At 52.9% G+C, this 18466-nt stretch overlaps 1 protein-coding gene across 1 annotated transcript in view; it reads right to left on the reverse strand.

Annotated features, from left to right (window-relative positions):
- LOC119955934 (dentin sialophosphoprotein-like) overlaps nt 1-18466 on the reverse strand; it is an 83975-nt gene that overhangs the window by 42116 nt on the left and 23393 nt on the right. The gene's annotated exons all lie outside the window — the stretch shown is intronic.

Here is an 18466-nt window from a genome sequence, read left to right on the forward strand (position 1 = left end):
GTGATTTAGCCCAGTGAGCTAAACCAGAACAGGGGTGCAAAATCTTGGCCAAAGCGGTATATTTTTGGGAACACGAGGCTCATAAATGGGGGAGAGAGAGAGAGAGAGGTGGGGAAATCGAGAGATTTAGGGGGTAATTCCAGAGCTTGGGGCCCAGGCAGTGGAATGTATGGCTATTAATGGTACAGCAAATGAAATCACAGATAAACAAGTGGCCAGAATTGAGTGAACTCAGGCATTATAGTGGTTCACTAATGTCCTTTACGGAAGAAAATCTGCCATCCTCACCTGGTCTGGCCTATCTGTGATTCCAGATCCACAGCAATGTGGTTGACTCTGAAATGGTTGAGCAAGCCACTCACTGGGATCAAAACAGCTACAAAGTCTAAAAGGAAAGAAACTGGATCGACCACCCGGCATCAACCCAGGCACTGGAAACGCAACGGCAAAATTGTCCTGTGCACAAAACCATGACAATTCCAACCCAGCCAATTACCACCCCATCAGTCTACTCTCAATCACCAGTAAACTGATGGAAGGTGTCACCAACAGTGCTATCATGGCACTCAGCAATAACCTGCTCACTGACGCTCAGTTTGGGTTCCGCCAGGGTCACTCAACTCCTGACCTCATTACAGCCTTGGTTCAAACATGGACAAAAGAGATGAGATGAGAGTGACTGCCCTTGACATCAATGTAGCATTTGATTGAGTATGTTTGGGCAGCACGGTGGCACAGCGGTTAGCACTGCTGCCTCACAGAGGTATAAATGCTTCACAGCTCCAGGGTCCCAGGTTCGATTCCCGGCTGGGTCACTGTCTGTGCGGAGTCTGCACGTCCTCCCCGTGTGTGCGTGGGTTTCCTCCGGGTGCTCCGGTTTCCTCCCACAGTCCAAAGATGTGCGGGTTAGGTGGATTGGCCATGCTAAATTGCTCGTAGTGTCCTAAAAGGTAAGGTTAAGGGGGGCTGTTGGGTTACGGGTATAGGGTGGATATGTGGGTTTGAGTAGGGTGATCATTGCTCGGCACAACATCGAGGGCCGAAGGGCCTGTTCTGTGTTGTACTGTTCTATGTTCTATGTAACTGTGTGGAGTTTGAATGTTCTCCCCGTATTTGCGTGGCATTTCCTCCGAGCACTCCTCTTGCAGTCGAGAGTTGTCCAAGTTGGGTGAGGTTGCGGGGGTGGGCCTGAGGAGTGCCTGGGTGGGGTGGTATTTCAGACGGTCGGTGCATTCACGATGAGCCGAACGGCATCCCTGTGCACTGTACGGATACTAAGGAGCCCTAGCAAAACTGGAGTCAACGGCAATCAGGAGGGAAACTGTTGGTTGGAGTCATATCTAGCTCAAAGGAAGATGGTTGTGGTTGTTGGCAGTTAGTCATCACAGTCCCGGGCATGAATTGGAAGAGTTCCTCAGGGTCGTGTCCTAGGCCCAACCATCTTCAACTGCTTCATTAATGACCTTCCTTCCAACATAAGGTCAGGAATGGGGATGTTGGGCGGCATGTGGTGCAGTGATTAGCACTGGGACTGCGGCGCTGAGGACCCGGGTTCGAATCCCGGCTCTGGGTCACTGTCCGTGTGGAGTTTGCACATTCTCCCCATGTCTGCGTGGGTTTCACCCCCACAACCCAAAGGTGTGCAGATTAGGTGGATTGGCCATGCTAAATTGCCCCTTATTTGGAAAAGCAAAATAATTGGGTACTCTAAATTTATATAATAAAAAAAGAAATGGGAATGTTCACTGATGGTTGCACAATGTTCAGCACCATTCTCAACTCCTCAGACACTGAAATGCAAATCGCTTATTGTCACGAGTAGGCTTCAGTGAAGTTACTGTGAAAAGCCCCTAGTCGCCACATTCCGGCGCCTGTCCGGGGGGGCTGGTACGGGAATCGAATCGTGCTGCTGGCCTGCTTGGTCTGCTTTAAAAGCCAGCGATTTAGCTGAGTGAGCTAAACCAGCCCCTAAGCCAAAAGTCAAAAGTTTAAAGTTAAGGCCTTTCCGACGTAGGCAAGCAAATACAAGGGTGATGGCTGAACGGGACTTGGCATGAACTATGTGTTTTGGATAACCACAAATTTGTTGTGGATGATGGGCAATGGGAAGCTGACCAGAAGTGCATTGGAACAATCTAGGGGTAACAAAAGCAGAGAAGACAGCTTCAGAAACAGGTGAGTTGATGCAGGGCGGAGTCATACAATGTTCCTGAGGTGAAAATAGTCTGTCTTAAATCCTGGAGCAGACACGAGGTCGGAAGCTCATCTCAGGTGTCATATATGACGGCAACGTTGTGAGTGGGTCTGGTTCTATCTCAGCCAGGGAGAGGGATGGATTCAGTGCCTAAGGAGTGGAGTTTGTGATGGGGAGCGAGGCTTCAGTCTTCCCAGTATCTCTTTGGAGGAAATTTCTGCTCATCCAATACTGGATGTTGAACGGGGCAAAATTCTCCCAACGGGAGACTAAGGGCGCGATTCTCCCAGAGAGGGAGAAATCATAAGGCTGGCGTCAAATCCGGGCGGGTTTGACGCCAGCCTCTCCCTCCCCGACCGGGAACCGATTCTGGTCCCCGGTCGGGGCTAGCATGCCGCCGCCGTAAACTCCGGCATCGCGGGCTTAACGAATTTCGTTAAGCCCGCTTGCCAGAGTTTGCGCCGGCTGACGCATCACATGACGTCAGCCGCGCATGCGTGGATTGGAAGACTCCAACCCGCGCATGCGCGGATGACGTCATCACGCATTTGTGGGAAACCCGCGCATGCGCGGGCCGGGATGCCCCTCAGCCGCCCCGCGAAGTGATACAGCGGGGAGGCGGAAGGACAAAGAGTGCGCGGGTATCGGACCCGCTGCCCGCGATCGGTGCCCACCGATCGCGGGCCCATGGCACCCTTGGCACGGCCGTGGTACTGCCGTGCCAATCGGTGCCATGGTTTTAAAAATCGGCACTTTACGGCCGTTTTTTTTTTTTATTTTTTTTTTTATAAATGTTTTTATTCAGTTTTCGTATTTTATATTGAACAAATTACAAATTGTTAGGAGAAAAAAAAAACAAACAAAAACAAACACGCAAAAATTAACATACATATTTACAGGTAAGCATCTTCGTAGTAGTAACTGCGCCCCCCCCCCCCCCCTCAACATGTTTATTTAGCTTGGTTTTGGGCCTTAGCTAGCCATCGAACCCCCGTAACGAACCTGTAGCCCCCCCCCCCCCCCCTCCCGCTACCTTCCCCCGACTATTCTTCCTCTTGTACATTGGCCACAAATAGGTCCCGGAACAGTTGCATGAATGGCTCCCACGTTCTGTGGAAGCCGTCGTCCGACCCTCGGATGGCAAATTTGATTTTCTCCATTTGGAGAGATTCCGAGAGGTCGGACAGCCAGTCCGCAGCTCTGGGCGGTGCTGCTGACCGCCAGCCAAACAGGATTCTACGGCGGGCGATCAGGGAGGCAAAGGCAAGGGCATCCGCCCTCCTCCCCAGGAATAGATCTGGCTGTTCTGAAACCCCGAAGACCGCCACTATCGGGCATGGCTCCACCCTCACTCCCACCACTTTGGACATTACCTCGAAGAAGGCTGTCCAGTACTCCACGAGTCTGGGGCAAGACCAGAACATGTGGGCGTGGTTGGCCGGGCCTCTTTGGCACCGTTCACATCTGTCTTCCACCTCCGGGAAGAACCTACTCATACGGGTTCTTGTTAAGTGGGCTCTATGTACCACTTTTAGTTGCGTCAGGCTGAGCCTTGCGCACGTGGAGGTGGAGTTGACCCTATGCAGTGCTTCGCTCCAGAGTCCCCACCCGATCTCCATCCCCAGGTCGTCCTCCCATTTCCTCCTTGTTGCGTCCAGTACGGTGTCGTCCCTATCTACCAGTCGGTCATACATGTCACTACAGTTCCCTTTCTCTAGGATACTTGCGTCCAGTAGGTCTTCCAGTAGTGTCTGTCGTGGCGGTTGTGGGTACGTCCTTGTCTCCTTTCGTAGGAAGTTTTTGAGCTGCAGGTACCGTAGCTCGTTCCCCCCAGCTAGCTGAAATTTCTCTGTCAGTTCGTCCAGTGTTGCGATCCTGTCGTCCGTGTATAGGTCCCTGACTGTCAGTGTCCCCCCGTCCTGCCTCCACCTTTTGAAGGTGGCGTCGGTCAGTGCTGGTTTGAACCTATGGTTGTTGCAGATGGGAGCCCTGTTCGACATTTTGGTCAGGCCAAGTTGCTGCCGCAGTTGGTTCCAGGATTGGAGGGTGGCTGTCACCACTGGGCTGCTGGAGTGTTTTTTGGGTGGGGATGGGAGTGCTGCCGTGGCGAGGGCCCGGAGGGAGGTTCCCATGCAGGAGGCCTCCTCCGCACGCACCCACTCAGCTTCTGGCTCCTGGATCCATCCCCTTACTCGCTCGGCTGTTGCTGCCCAGTGGTAGAATTGTAGATTCGGGAGGGCTAACCCTCCCCTGGTTTTTGTTTTTTGTAAGACCTTCTTTGGGATCCTAGCATTTTTACCCCCCCATACGAACGCCATGATGAGTTTGTCCAGCGCTTTGAAAAAGGCCTTGGGGATGTAGATCGGAATGGATCTAAACAGGAAGAGGAACCTGGGCAGTACGTTCATTTTGATCGTCTGAACTCTCCCCGCGAGGGAGAGCGGGAGTGTGTTCCATCTTTGCAGGTCCTTTTTAACTTCCTCCGTCAGGCTGGTGAGGTTCCATTTGTGGATCCCTTTCCAGTCATGGGCTATTTGGATCCCCAGGTAGCGGAATTTATGTCGGGCTTGTTTGAACGGCAGCCCCTTTAGTGCTGCCCCCCCCCCCCCCTTGCGGGTGTAATGGGAAGATCTCACTTTTGCTCATGTTGAGTTTGTAGCCCGAGAAGGCTCCAAACTCTTTCAGGAGCGCGATGATTCCGTCCATGCTGCTTTGTGGGTCCGAGATATAGAGGAGCAGATCATCCGCATAGAGTGAGACTCTGTGCTCTCTACCTCCCCTTCGGATCCCCCTCCAATTTTTTGCTGCCCTGAGCGCGATTGCTAGCGGTTCGATTGCTAGTGCGAACAGCAGCGGGGACAGTGGGCATCCTTGTCTGGTGCCCCTGTGCAGCTGGAAGTATTGGGAGTTGGTATTGTTGGTCTGTACACTCGCCATGGGAGCGTTGTACAGGAGCTTTACCCAAGCTGTGAACCCTGTTCCAAGCCCGAACCGCTCCAGTACCTCTATGAGGTATATCCATTCGACTCTGTCGAAGGCCTTTTCTGCGTCCAGGGAGACGATCACCTCTTGTGTTCTCTCCCCGGAGGGGGTCATTATCACGTTCAGCAGGCGCCTGATGTTCGCGGTCAGCTGTCTACCTTTGACAAAGCCCGTCTGGTCCTCTGTGACCACCTCAGGTACACAGTCTTCTAGCCTTTTGGCTAGGATTTTGGCCAGTATTTTGGCGTCTGCATTCAGCAGAGATATGGGTCTGTATCTTTACGGGCGTTTTTACGAACGGCCAGACCAGGTGTGTTTGCCGTTCGTAAAAACAGCCGTAAAGGGCTGGGAACTCGGCCCGGGCCAGCTGAGAATCGCTGCTGGCCGTAAAAAAACGGCGGCAGCGATTCGTATCGGGAGTCGGGCGTGGGGGGGTGGCGAGAATAGCGGGAGGGCGTCAGACTAGTGTGGCTGTAAAATTTTACGAACCCCGCTATTCTCCGCACCGTTGTGAGTGCGGAGAATTGCGCCCTAAGTGCCGACGCCGGAGTAAAAACCGGAGTGTTTCACTCCGGCGTCGGACGCCGCTCCTCGCCCCCTATTCTCCCACCCCCAGGGGGCTAGGAGCGGTGCCGCGTCAATTACGCGCGGCGGGCCTTGGCGCCGCGTCAAAGCGGCGCCGTGTAAATGATGCGGCCGGCGGCGCTTAAATGACGTCACCCGCGCATGCACGGTTGCCGTCCTCCCCGCGGGCGCCCTGCAAGACATGGAGAATTGATCTTGCGGGGCGGCGGAGGAAAAAGAGTGCGTCCTTTAGAGACGCCGGCCTGCCGATCGGTGGGTACCAATTGCGGGCCAGACCCCTACTGAGCTGGTGCTCGATCCTCCCTCCCACTCCCCCCCCCCCCCCCCACAGGCCGCCCCCCCCCCCCCCCCCCCCCCCCCCCCCCCACAGGCCACCCCCCCCCCCCCAGCGTTCCCGCGCTGTTCCCGTCAGCAGCAACCAGGTGTGGACGGCACTGGCGGGAACCCGTCGGATTGGGCAGGCCGCTCGGCCCATCCAGGCCGGAGAATCGCCGCTCGCCTGCTACAAACGGCGAGCGCCGTTTCTCTGAGCGGCTTGTCGTGAAACGCAGCACGCCATTTTGGGGGGGGGCTGAGAGAATCACGTGTGGGTGCCAGGACGGCGTGGTGGGAATCGCCCAGCACGTCCGCGATTCTCCCACCCGGCGTCTGAAAACGTGGAGAGAATGAAGGGGGTGAACTGGGATTTTGGATGATGTGGCCAAGCTGCAGCATGTATATGAGAAATAGGAGGCAGGGAAATATTTGAAGGAAACCTGAGATAATGGGGTGGGAGTGGGTGACTCGATCAGAGAAGAAGCGCGGGGTCAAGCCATTTGCAATGACCTCAAATTCAACACACGCATGGAACTCTGATTCTTCTGTTACACCTTGAATCCAGACCCTTTGATGGCTCACTTGGTGTAAACAGCAGTGTACAGTAAGAAAGCCAAACAGTGTGGAAGGTTCCAGGTTAAATACCCAGACTGTGTTGGCTAGTCTGAGAACGGGCACAATAGTTATAATTGACTGAAGCGTCCTGGAATTAGGCAGCAGCTCGCAATCACTAGTCAGCAACCACCGCTGAGGAGGGGGAATAGGACCAGATTCAGTTGTGAAGTTGAATACCCTGTCAAAAACCCGCTGTTCAGGCTCACACTGCCGCTTGGGTGAGCTGGACTGGCAGACAGAACTTCGGGTCCAGCAAGACGTTTCACTGGCAATGGGGGATAAAATGAGGGGAAAAGATATATTTTGGAAATTAATTTTATTTTTATTAGAGTGGCACGGTAGCACAGTTTGACTGTGGGAGGAAACCGGAGCACCCGCAGGAAACCCATACAGACACAGGGAGAGTGTGCAAACTCCATACAGACGGTTGGAATTGAACCCAGGTCCCTGGCGCTGTGAGGTAACTGTGCTGCCATTGTGCCACCCCGCCATCCCGACATTAAGTATAAAATCCCAATGTACTGACCCAGCGTTGATGAAGGGACGCTGATATAGCTCAAGGATGCGATGTTCCTGTCCGCCTGAGGGGCAGAGGTCGCAGAGGAGGGGGATGTAGTCGAGCAGTCGATGAAATGTTGGAGTGTTTCTATATAATTCTCTTTCTGGGTGGTTGCTTTTTAACAGGAGCAATTGGATTTGGGTCGAGTGAACAGAATGAGGCCAAAGGAAGCTGAAAAGAGAGGCTGCAGCAGGGAACCTGCCCAATGCGGCCGAGACGTCAGAGCACCATGAAAGACTCTACTTTCAACACCGCCCTCCCGACCAGTCATCCGCGTGGGCAGAACACAAGCCCTCCACATTCAGTACATATAAATGTTTAATAATGACAGACACAGCTCTTACATAATGCTCTTAAAGCTGGAGGCCAAAGAGCCCCATCATTCTGTGGGCCTGTCACCTCAGAGAGTGACAACCTCTCAGGAGAGCAATCACTTTCAAAATAAAATAGGACCACCTGAAAATTACACACTGGAATCGAAATGTCAGGTCAAGAGGTGGAAAAATATCTTTGATGCATGCTCCTGTTAGAGCAGGCAGTTGGCAGGGATGGGATTTGTACCTTTCTACACTCCTCATGCTGCTCAAACATGGATTATTCATGTGTGAACAAGGACAGGCAGGCATTTTGCCACGGGGGTCTGCCTGTTTAAAGAGGATAATCTGGACGCTGGATTCTTAAAATACCCAGCCGATCGGGATCTATTGTCGTGTTTCTTCCTCGGCCTTTTAGTAAGGACACAGGCGTCTAAACCAAGTAAAAGTAAGAACAGGGCAGCACGGTGGCCTAGTGGTTAGCACAACCGCCTCACAGCGCTGAGGTCCCAGGTTCGATCCCGGCTCTGGGTCACTGTCCGTGTGGAGTTTGCACATTCTCCCCGTGGGTGGGTGGGTTTCGCCCCCACAACCCAAAAATGTGCAGAGTAGGTGGATTGGCCACGCTAAATTGCCCCTTAATTGGAAATAATAATTGGCTAATCTAAATTTATTTTAAAAAAGTAAGAACAAAGTTTTATTTGCAATCCCCGGTAGATTCTTACTGCGTACTTCCCTTGTCGGTGCCTTACTGGCGACCTTATATACACTGGGAGTTATATACACTCCCCCTTAGCGGGGGAGCTCGCGCTCTGTAAGGAGCACGGGGAAGACAAGCATTCCCATTCCATAGGCACCGTGCGGGATATTGCAGACCTCTAGCCCATAATTGTTTAGTTAATGGATACAAATGATGGTCTGTGCTTATCTGAGGGTCTATCACCACCTTTAGCAGATTGTTGATCACTATTCTACAAAAGACACACAAGTCCTGGTGGGGGGCAGTCAGGAACCTGTCACTTCCGTCCTTATTTCATACTCTCCTGTCGGGTAAGCCAGAGACATGAAAACCTGAGTATAAAAAAACAATCGGTAGCAAGGATTTGGATCATTTTTCTTGGAAAAAGAGAGAGAAAGAGAGAGAGAGATACACAGAGTCCTTGGTGTACTGAACATCCTCTACTCAGAAAGTTTTAAATAGCATCGTTCTTCCTCTGTCCTAGTTCTCATAATTGAGAAGCCAAGGTGTGACGCACCTGACACTCACACTTGCACAGCTGCCAGGCTCAAATGCTGGAAATGGAAACAAGCCCTATCTTCATCGCAATATAGTTTACCTGAATGACGCTTAATCTTAGACCAGCCATTTTCAAACTCAGGGTCGCGCCGGTTGGGAGGGTCACGGGCCATCGGTCGCGGCTTTCCCGAGCGCGGGAAGAAGGGCCCAGCGGGCGTGACCAGCTTTCAGAATGCCATCACTCTTGCCTAACGGCCCCATTTTCTACAAGATTATTGACTAATTTCTTCCTATTGCAAAATAGTAGATCGAGCAATAATCTGATCCTGAGTGCCTCAACATACTAATCTAGAGGGGCAGCACGGTAGCACAGCGACGCCGAGGTCCCAGGTTCGATCCCGGCTCTGGGTCACTGTCCGTGTGGAGGTTGCACATTCTCCCCGTGTTTCCGTGGTTTTCGGCCCCCAAACCCAAAGATGTGCAGGGTAGGTGGATTGGCCACGCAAAACTGCCCCTTAATTGGAAATAAAATGAATTGGGTACTCCAAATTTATTTTAAAAACATACTAATCTGGAAAACTATCTTGTATATATATCCTATGAACTTTCTCTCCACATTATTACTGCAAATTTGGTTTGCCCAATCTATATAAAGATCAAAGTCACCCACATTTACTGTGTTACCCCTATTACATGCACTTCTAATTTCCTGATTTATACCTTGCCCTGTGCTACATTTATTCGAAGGGGACCTATAAATAATTCCCATTAATATTTTCTGCCCTTTGCAGTTTCTTAGCTCCACTCAAACTGATTCCAATTCTTGATTCCTTGAGCTACGATCCTTTCTCTTGACCGTCTTTATCCCCATGGTTTATGATCAGGGCTACTACCCCTATTCCTTTTCCATTTAACATATCCCTTCAAAAAGTTAAATATCCTATAAATTTTAGTTCCCAACTTTGGTGACTCTGTAATTAAACCTCCATAATGGCTACTAGATTACATACACATAGTAATCTCTAATGTATCTAATTTTCTGCAAATGCTTCGCGCAGTCAGATATGATATTGGCCCAAGGTATCTGTTCCTGATCAGAACCCCCTATTCCTGAAGCTAACCAGACAAAAAAACACATTTACCTTCTTCTGGGGTTGGTTTAGCTCACAGGGCTAAATCGCTGGCTTTTAAAGCAGACCAAGCAGGCCAGCAGCACGGTTCGATTCCCGTAGCAGCCCCCCCAAACAGGCGCCGGAATGTGGCGACTAGGGGCTTTTCACAGTAACTTCATTGAAGCCTACTTGTGACAATAAGCGATTTTCATTTCATTTTTCATTTTCATTTCTGTTTTTCTGGGCAATCTTCCGGCAGTGGAGGATCCTTTCAAACTGACTCAACAGAACTTGAGGGAGCATAGAACATAGAGTGCAGAAGGAGGCCATTCGGCCCATCGAGGCTGCACCACCCCACTTTAAGTCCTCACTTCCACCCTATGCCAGTAACCCAATAACGCCTCCTAACCTTTTTGGACATTAAGGGCAATTTTAGCATGGTCAATCCACCTAACCTGCACGTCTTTCGACTGTGGGAGGAAACCGGATCTCCCGGAGGGAACCCACGCAGACATGGGGAGAACGTGCAGACTCCTCATAGACAGTGACTCAGCGGGGTAGCGAACTGTTGTGAAGCCACAGTGCTAACCACTGTGCTACCGTGCTGCCCCCTAAGAGGAAACCTGCACAGAAGCCACACCCCATTTTTAGTTGCTGTATTATGGTAAGTAAAGAGTTTAAATGCCCAAAAGCTTCATTGCAAAGCTACGGAGAGAAGGTACGTGTTTAAGCACGTAGGGTGCATAGCATGCTTTAGGGTTAGGGTTACGTGGGTAAGGTAAGGGAAGGTAAGGGAGAAAGTGCATGAATTAGGTGAGGGTTTAGGGTGAGTAAGGGGGGGATAGGTAAGGGAATAGGGTGGGTAAAGGGGTAGGATAAGTAAAAGTAGATAGGGTTGGTAAAGAGGGGATAGGATGGGTAAAGGGGTAAGGTAGCTAAGGTGGCATGGTGGGTAAGTTAAGTTGGTAGGGTAGGAAAGCATGTTAGGTGGGTACAGGGATAGGATGGGTGAAGGGGTAGGATTGGTAAGGAGGTAGGAATTATAAGGAGGCAGGGTTGATTCAGTAAGTGGGTAAGGGGGCAAGATGGGTAATGTGGGTTGGTAAGGGGGAAGGCTATATGGGGTAAGGGTAGGTAAGGAGGTATGTGGGTAATGTGGGTGGGTAAGAGGGTAGGGTGGATAGGTAAAGTGGGTCAGTAAGGGGGAAAGGTGAATTAAAGGGTAGGGTGGGTAAAGTGGGTAGGTAAGGGGGAAAGGTGGGTAAAGCATAGGGTGGATAAAGTGGGTTGGTAAGGTGGTAGTGTGGGGAGTGTGAGTGGGTAAGGAGGAAGGGTGGTGAGGTTGAGTCAGGCCGAGTCGGTGGGGGGAATCTGGTGGTTGTGGGGTTTAGCCGGGAGATCTGGGACAGGTCAGGTGGTGGTGGCTTGCCAGGTCTGGGAGGGAAGTCGGTGGGTTCGGGGAGAGTTGGAAATCACGTGAGGAGTCAGGAGCGGTCAGTATTAGTGATTGGGAGTTCAATTCTACAATTTTTTTAAATTTAAAGTGCCCAATTATTTTTTTTGAATTAAGGGGCAATCTAGCGTGGCCAATCCACCTACCTGCACATCTTTGGGTTATGGGGGTGAGACCTATGCAGGCACGGGGAGAATGTGCAAACTCCACACGGACAGTGACCTGAGGCTGGGATCGAACCAGGGTCCTCGACACTGATAAGCAACAGTGCTAATCACTGCCCCACCGTGCCGTCCGTTCGATTGTACAGTTACGCAGGAGTTAGACTAGGATCTTCATATCTAACATGGAGCCATGTTCACTAAGGATGGTCCTACCTCCTTACCCACACATATTACCCACTCTGCCCTATTACCATCCCACATGACTACCCAAAGACCAGAAGATCTGGACAATTGTCTTTAGTTTTAGCTCTTTCTCATTTTCTTCTGGCCTCACCTTTGTGACCAATCCCTATTATATTTGTTACTCTCACTGTCTCTTCCTGAACCACTCTGCTTATTTTAATGCCAAGCATTAATCTGCTCTATAACCCTGGCATTTGCCTTTCTCCTGTTGAATTTACTCGTTCCTGACTTCTCTCTGCCCTCGTCCACCAGCCATTTATACAGCTTAAAAAAATACTTTTAGTGGGTTTACATTTATTTATAATAACATTCGCCAGGGCTAATAACACACAATAAAGAGGAACCTACAAAATTGGGAATCCAAAGAGGGAAGAAAATTTAAAAAAAGAGATAAACAACAAACGGGTTTACATCCAAAAGTAACCTATGTACAGGCATGGGGACCCTATTTTTGTGGCCCTGGTGATCGGTTGCCGCAACCGTGCTATTGTAATGATGTACATGCTGCCTCCTGGTATTAGGACATACCGGAGATGTATGTGGTGTCACCTGGGCGTGTCTTGCCATTGCTGTTGGGGTCATACCCATCTGCGTCCCTGCTGCTTGTCCCTTGTGGCTCCCTACTAGCCCTGGGCTTTGCTTGATGTCCTCTCTCCTCACCGCGTTCCACCCCCCTTTCATTTTTCCTTCCATTGTCCATTCCTCCCCCACCCCCCTTCTCTCCACCCCCCCCCCCCCCCCCCCCCCCCCCCGCATCCCTCCTATTGATTTGTGGTCATAAACAGGTCTTGGAATAGGTTGGTGAACAGCCTCCGCGTGTTGTGGAAGCCTTCTTCCGGTCCCTGAATGAAGAATTTTATTTTTCCCAACTTAAGGAATTCTGCCAAGTTGGACAGCCAGTCTGTGTCCTTGGGTGGCGTTGCTGATCTCTAGTCGAGCAGGAGTCTTCGGCGGGCGATCAGGGGGGCAAAGGCTAGGGTGTCTGCCCCTCTCCCCTCTCTTCTGGCTGTTCTGATACCCCGCAGACCGCCGCAATTGGACATGGCTCCACCCTCACTCTCACAAGCGGGGACTTGGCCTTGAAACAGGCTGAACAGGACTCGATGAGTCTGGGGCAAGACTAGAACATGTGGGTGTGAGTGGCCGGGCCTCCCTGCCACCATCCGCATTTGTCCCCACCTTCAGGAAGAACCTGCTCACGGGAGTCCTTAAGAGAGCCCTACCTTTAGTTGCGTTAGTCTCAACCCTGTGCATGAGGAGGTGGAGTTCGCCTGTGCAGTGCTTCAATACAGAGTCCTCCCCCTATCTCCATGCCCTGCTCTTCCTCCCATTTTTCCTGTGTATCTTCCAGTGGTGACCATACTTCCTCTAATAGTTGTCCGTTAATGCCCGCACAGCTACTGTCGCCTCATTCACCCGCGGTCAGAAGTCTGTCCAGTAGAGAATGTCCAGGTAGCTGGGGGTATGTTGCTGTTTTCTTTCGGAGGAAGCTCCTTATCTGCATGTGTCAGAGCTCGTTTCCTTTCATGAGCCGGAACATGTTGTGAATTTCCCCAAAGTCACTATCTTTCCGGCTATGTACAGGTTCCCTACCATCAGTGTCCCTTCATTCTGCCTCCAGCTTTTAAAGGAGGCGTCCATTATTGCGTGGGTGAATTTCTGGTTCTTGCTGATGGGGGCCATGGTGAACATTGCGACCAGACTGAAGTGGTGTATAAGTTGGTTCTCAACATGGCCACTACCACTGGGCTTCCTGAATACCTGGCTGGGGGAAATGGCAATGGGGACATGGCCAGTGCTCGGAGGGATGTTCCCTGACAGGAATTCTCTTCCATTATTACTGTCTTCCCAGCCAGTCCTTCTGAATCTGTTTCTCCTGACATGTGGAAATAATTCTCCTTGTTGCCATATGTCACCCAGAGTCTTGCTGGGTGCAGCCCTTAAATAGGGTCGGCGTGGCTCTGCCGAACCCAGCCCATTGCTTGGCCAGGTCGGCCCTGATGTCCTGCTATCTGTGGATCGTATGCCCTTCCCAATTGCAGGACCGTGTGCTGCCCGCCCAGTTCAGAACTCGCTCCCTGTTCTGGAACCTGTGAAGCTTTGCAGTGATCGCCCATTTTTCTCCTGTTTTGGGCCTTTGTCGGAACGCCCTGTGGGTCCTGTCCACCTCTGGGGGTTTGGGGAAGCTTTCTCCCCTGACCAGCTTCCCTGGCGTCTGCGCTATGTATCCCATTGGGCTTCTGCCCTCTGTGCACTCAAGTAGCTCGATGATCCTGATACTCTGGTGGCGAGACCTATTTTCCTGGTCTTCCCCCTTTGCCTTGAGCTCTCCCTGGGCTGCCACCAATGTTGTCACTTCTGTCTTGAGCTAGACAATCCGATCACTCTGTTCTACCAGACTCCGATGGCTGCAGCCCCTCCCCCCACCTCACTCCCATTCACTGGCCAGCTTAAACCGGCCAGTGTGGAGGCTCCCGCCCGGGTCCCTTTCCCCCTTGCCCAACCCTAGGAAAGCCCAGATATCCCCTTTTAGCACACAAACCCCGCATATCCACCTACCCACCGATGCGCTAACAATTGCTCACAGAAACACTAAACGGTACAAAAGAGGCTTTATTACCATGAGATGTTATTCCCTCAAGTGAAGCTGTAAAATGGCAGCTCAGGAGACCTCATGGATATTTATACTGCTCCTGTGGGTGGAGCTAGCCGGCAGGGGTTTACCGACAAACTATGCAGGGGCTTACCGACAAACCTGTAATAGCCGGCACTATTGTACATCCCCTAATAGAGGCGCATACATATATATACAGTGGTATTACCACATTCACTCCCTGTTAAGAATGAGTCCGGCGGGGTGACTATAATACATAAGCAGTGATTTATTTACAGGGGGGGGAGAAAAAAATCAGGTGTCCATCTTGCAACCTGGTGCCCGTCATAGGTTGAGTCTGTCCGGTGGTCTGACGGTTCGCTGAGACCGACGCAGCAGCGGTGGCGACATCTGCACAGGTGGTATCGGCGTCGACGGCATCGGTGGCGGCGGTGTTGGTGCTGGCCAGTGGCGGGACGACTCCGGGAGTGAGCCAAAATCATCCATGTCCTCTAGTGTGGGCAGGGGAACGAGGGATGGACCTGGTGGGGCTGATGTTGGGGGCGCCGGGGAAAAGGAGGGTGGTGCATGGGCGTGGGAGGTATGTGGGCGTGGGATCGGCACTCGAGGGAGCCAGGTCCCTGAGCGAGACTGTATCCTGGCGGCCGTCGGGGAACTCCACGTAGTCATACTGGGGGTTTGCGTGGAGCGGGCGTACCCTGTCCACCAGAGGGTCCACCTTGTGGAGTCTGACATGCCTACGAAGTAGGACTGGCCCCGGAGCTGCGAGCCACGTCGGGAGCGACACCCCAGATATAGACTTCCTAGGGAAGGTAAAAACACCTTTCATGGGGTGTGTTGTTAGTAGCGATGCACTGCAGTGACCGGATGGAGTGTAGTGCGTCAGGGAGGACCTGCTGCCAACGCGCGGCTGGGAGGTTCCTGGACCGTAGGGCCAGCTGGACGGCCCTCCATACCGTCCCGTTCTCCCTTTCTACCTGCCCGTTTCCCCGGGGGTTGTAGCTGGTCATCCTGCTGGAGGTGATACCCCTGCTGAGCAGGAAATGACGCAGCTCATCACTCATGAATGAGGATCCCCTGTCACTGTGGTTGTAGTCGGGGAAACCGAACAGAGCGAATATGGAATCGAGGGCCTTGATGACGGTGGCAGACGTCATATCCGGGCATGGGATGGCGAAGGGGAACCTAGAGAATTCAGGAGAGGGGCCCTTTGAAATCCACGCTGAGGCGTTCAAAGGGGTGGGACGCTTTCACCAGGCGAGCGCGGTCTGCCCGGTAGAAGTGCGGCTTGCACTCCACACAGACCTGGCAGTCTCTGGTGACTGTCCGTACTTCCTCGATGGAGTAGGGTAGATTGCGGGCTTTGATTAGGTGGTACAAACGAGTGACCCCCGGATGGCAAAGGCTCTCGTGCAAGGCACGGAGCTGGTTCACTTGTGTGCTGGCACATGTACCTCGGGAGAGGGCGTCTGGGGGCTCGTTGAGCTTGCCGGGGTGATACAAGATCTCGTAATTATAGGTGGAGAGCTCGATTCTCCACCGCAAGATTTTATCGTTTTTGATCTTGCCCCGTTGCGTGTTGCTGAACATGAAGGCAACCGACCGTTGGTCAGTGAGTAGGGTGAACCTCCTGCCAGCCAGGTAATGCCTCCAGTGCCGCACCGCCTCAACGATACCCTGGGCCTACTTCTCAACTGAGGAATGTCGAATTTCAGAGGCATGGAGAGTGCGGGAAAAGAATGCCACGGGTCTGCCTGCCAGGTTTAGAGTGGCGGCAAGGGCGACATCTGAAGCGTCGCTCTCTACTTGGAAGGGCAGTGTCTCATCTACTGCATGCATACCGGCCTTGGCTATGTCTGCTCTAATACGGGCGAAGGCCGTTTGTGCCTCGGCCGCGAGGGGAAATTGCGTGGACTGGATCAGTATGCAGGCCTTGTCCGCGTATTGTGGGACCCACTGGGCGTAGTAAGAAAATAACCCTAGGCATCATTTGAGAGCCTTGGGGCAGTGGGGGAGGGGAAGCTCCATGAGGGGGCGCATGCGGTCGGGATCGGGCCCCAGTAGTCCGTTTTGGACTCCGTAGCCGAGGATGGCTAAGCGGTCTGTGCTGAATACGCACTTCTCCTTGTTATAAGGTCGATTGAGGAGAGATGCGGTGTGGATAAATTTGGCAAGGTTGGCGTCATGGTCCTGCTGGTCGTGGCTGCAGATGGTGACGTTATCTAAGTACGGAAACGTGGCCCGCGGTCCGTACCGGTCAACCATTCGGTCCATTTCTCGTTGAAAGACCGAGACCCCTTAGTGACACCGAAGGGAACCCTAAGGAATTGATAGAGGCGACCGTCCGCCTCGAAGGCAGTGTATGGACGGTCCGATTTACGGATGGGGAGCTGGTGGTAGGCGGATTTCAGGTCAATTGTTGAGAAGACCCGGTACTGCGCAATCTGATTGACCATATCAGATATGCGAGGGAGGGGGTACACGTCGAGCTGCGTGTACCGGTTGATGGTTTGGTTGTAGTTCACGACCATCCTGTGTTTCTCCCCAGTTTTAACACCACCACTTGAGCTCTCCAGGGGCTATTGCTGGCCTCGAATATACCCTCCGTAAGCAGCCGCTGGACTTCAGACCTGATGAAGGTCTTGTCCTGGGTGCTGTACCGTCTGCTCCGGGTGGTGACGGGTTTGCAATCTGCAGCCAGATTGGCAAAGAGAGAGGGAGGGTCAACCTTGAGGGTCGTGAGGCTGCAAATGGTGAGTGGGGGGTAAGGGTCCGCCGAATTTGAGGGTGAGGCTCTGGAGGTTACATTGGAAGTCCAGTCCCAGTAAAAGTGTTGCACAGAGGTTGGGGAGAACGTACAGGCGGAAACGGCTGAATTCCACGCCTTGTACGGTGAGTCTGACCAGACAGAAGCCCCGGATCGGGACAGAGAGGGATCCGGAGGACAGGGAGATCCGCTGGAGGCGGGATGGACCACGAGGGAGCAGCGCCTTACCGTGTCCGGATGAATGAAGCTATCGGTGCTCCCGGAGTCAAGTAGGCAGTAGGTCGCGTGGCCGTTGATGAGCACCGTCGTTGAAGCGGTGGCCAGGTTGCGAGGATGGGATTGGTCGAGCGTCATGGAGGCAAGCAGAGGGCGATCGTCCGAAGAGTCCGAAGATTCCGATGCGTAGTGGCAGCGACCCGGGTCCCGTGATCCAGTCCCGAGGGGAGGACAAAATGGCGCCATCCGGAGTACCTGCGGGGAAGAAAATGGTGCCACCTATGCAGCGCACGTTGAGGGGGCAGGACACGATGGCGGCGCCCATGGTGTGCACATTGCGGGGACGGTGAAAGATGGCAGCACCCACTGATCGCATGTGGCCCCGGGAGCTGCGATCGGCTGGGGAGGATCGGCTGGGGAGAGGGGGAGAGGTCGGGCGCGATAGAGGCAACAGCGCGGGCCTGACACACCGCTGCAAAGTGGCCTTTCTTGCCACAAGATTTGCAGGTCGCGGCGCGGGCCGGGCAGCGCTGGCGGGGGTGCTTCTGTTGGCCGCAGAAGTAGCAGCGGGGACCCCCAGGGTGCACGGTATGGCGAGTAGCGCAGGCATACTGCGCGGTAGCGGCCCCAGTCGGGGGAGTCGGTAGCGGGGTCCACAAGGGGTAGGATGGGTGGGCCGCGCGGCGCGCGGGGTAGGACTACACGTTACGGGAAGCGGCCATCATAGAGAGCGCTAAAGTCTTTGTCGCTGCTAGATCGAGCGCGGCCCCTTCCAGCAGTCATTGCCGGATGGGGTCCGATGCAATACCCGTCACAAAAGCATCTCGCATGAGGAGATTCGAATGTTCCGTAGCCGAGAAGGCCTAACACTCACAGTCCTGTACTAGAGGGATAAGGGCCCGCCAGAAGTCCTCAATCGACTCACCCGGTTGCTGGACGCGAGTGGAGAGTCCGTGCCTCGCAAACAGAGTGTTAGTCGACTGGACATAATTTTCTTTGAGCAGTTCCATAGCACGGGCATAGGTCGGCGCGTCCTGTATCAGCGGGAACACGCTGGAGCTCAGTCTGGAGTAAAGGAGTTGTATCTTCTGAGCCT

Source organism: Scyliorhinus canicula, chromosome 21 (genome assembly GCF_902713615.1).
Source record: "Scyliorhinus canicula chromosome 21, sScyCan1.1, whole genome shotgun sequence".
Taxonomy (NCBI): Eukaryota; Metazoa; Chordata; class Chondrichthyes; order Carcharhiniformes; family Scyliorhinidae; genus Scyliorhinus; species Scyliorhinus canicula.